Source organism: Sinocyclocheilus rhinocerous, unplaced genomic scaffold (assembly GCF_001515625.1).
Source record: "Sinocyclocheilus rhinocerous isolate Xijiao unplaced genomic scaffold, SAMN03320098_v1.1 scaffold215, whole genome shotgun sequence".
In the NCBI taxonomy this organism is placed as follows: Eukaryota; Metazoa; Chordata; class Actinopteri; order Cypriniformes; family Cyprinidae; genus Sinocyclocheilus; species Sinocyclocheilus rhinocerous.
Window position 1 is genome coordinate 441,614 of NW_015660885.1, and position 1,966 is coordinate 443,579.

The window sequence follows — 1,966 nt, forward strand, 5'->3', positions numbered from 1 at the left end:
TTGCTGTATTTTTTATCAAATAAATGCAGCCTTGGTGAGCAGAAGAGAAAAAAATAAACATTATTATTTCAAAATGTTTGACCTGTAATGTAGTTCAACGAAACATGACTAATAACTCCATTACATCACCTGAGCTATGAAAGCAACACAGTAAACAATAAAATTTCCTCCACATGGGCTCAAACACGCACTTATACACTCAAGCCCTTGCACACACACACACACACACACACATTATTGCGTGCAAATCAATATTAGGTAATTGAGCAATCAAATTTATGACATGAACATGGTGTAAAAGTTAAAACGTTAAAAAGGCTGAATCAATTACAGCTTAAAACTCACACATCAGCAACTAATGCATCAATATGAAATTAATACCTAGGCACGCTCTTTCTCTCTCTCACACACACACTCACCGTGCAAAGAGAAATACACTTACAGTATGCAAACACAGTGCAGTATAATAATGAAAGATAAGGTGATTTGTTTAAATGCTGAACCTGCTAAACGTCAAAAAGTCTATCTAAATAAATTACCATCCCAAATCAAACTGACACTGCATAACAAACACTTAAAACTTAGATCAAAATGATAAATGTTACCTTGGCAATCAGTGTTATTAATTTTGTTGTGTGTTTTCATCAGTTTTAGTTTGTTATTTCAGTATATCAAGTTAAACTAAATGAAAATAATAAATTCTGCAAAAGGTTTTAAAAATATTTTATTTCAATAAAAGTTTCTTTTATTTTAAGTAACAAAACTATTTTTGGAAGGTTTTAGGTTTAGTTAACTATATTAACTCTGTTGGCAACTAACTGAAATTGAAGTAATAAAATTACTAAAACAAATAAAAAAAGAAACAACTATATAGAGCACAACAAGTAGGCTACTGCGCTTGCCGGTGCAATTCCGATAAAAAACAGCGGAAAGAGCTTCAACTCTTGGTCATACGAGTAAGACACCCACAATAACAACAAAACACTACAAACCTTTATTTTTTAAAATGAAGAAAACAAACAGGGATTGCTTTCTGCCATCTCAGTTTCCGTGTTTACCGATAATATTTATAGTAAAACTGTGGTTATATAAAAAAAATATAAAAAATACTACACCACGTTACTACACTTTTACTATAATAAAACCATGGTTCATTTTCTTAAGGGATTTGTATTTGTGTATTCTTTCTTTGTTTTGTTTTTTAACAGTACTGGTTTGATGTTTTGTACTGTTTAATAACAAAGAAATCAGAAAAAAAGATTGTGATTCGAAGTCCCGATATGAATCAAATGATTCGTGACACACGCTCCGAAGTTCCGATCTGAATCAAATGATTCGCGAACCTGTTCCGAAGTTCCGATATGAATCAAATGATTCGTGACACACGCTCCGAAGTTCCGATCTGAATCAAATGATTCGCGAACCTGTTCCGAAGTTCCGATATGAATCAAATGATTCGTGACACACGCTCCGAAGTTCCGATCTGAGTCTGAATACTTTCCGTACCCACTGTATATATAAAGAACAGCATTTATTTGAAATGGAAATATTTTGATATATTATAAATGTCTTTACTGCCACTTTTGATTAACTTAATGCATCCTTGCTGAATAAAAGTATTAATTTCTCTTTACTTACCCAAACTTTTAAATGTTTTTTTTTTTTCAATATTCGCAGCACAACAGTTTTCAACATTGATAATAATCAGAAATGTTTCTCGAGCAGCAAATCAGCATATTAGAATGATTTCTGAAGATCATGTGACACTGAAGACTGGAGTAATGATGCTGAAAATACAGCTTTGATCACAGAAATAAATTTTATTTTAACAGATATACACATAGAAATCCATTATTTGAAATTGTAATAATATTTTAGAATATTACAGTTTTTGCTGTATTTTTTATCAAATAAATGCAGCCTTGGTGAGCAGAAGAGAAAAAAATAAACATTATTATTTCAAAAT

At 31.2% G+C, this 1,966-nt stretch overlaps 1 protein-coding gene across 1 annotated transcript in view; it reads right to left on the reverse strand.

Moving 5' to 3' along the window:
• The window catches only part of il1rap (interleukin 1 receptor accessory protein), a 26,006-nt gene that overhangs the window by 9,700 nt on the left and 14,340 nt on the right, over positions 1-1,966 (reverse strand). The window lies entirely within an intron of this gene.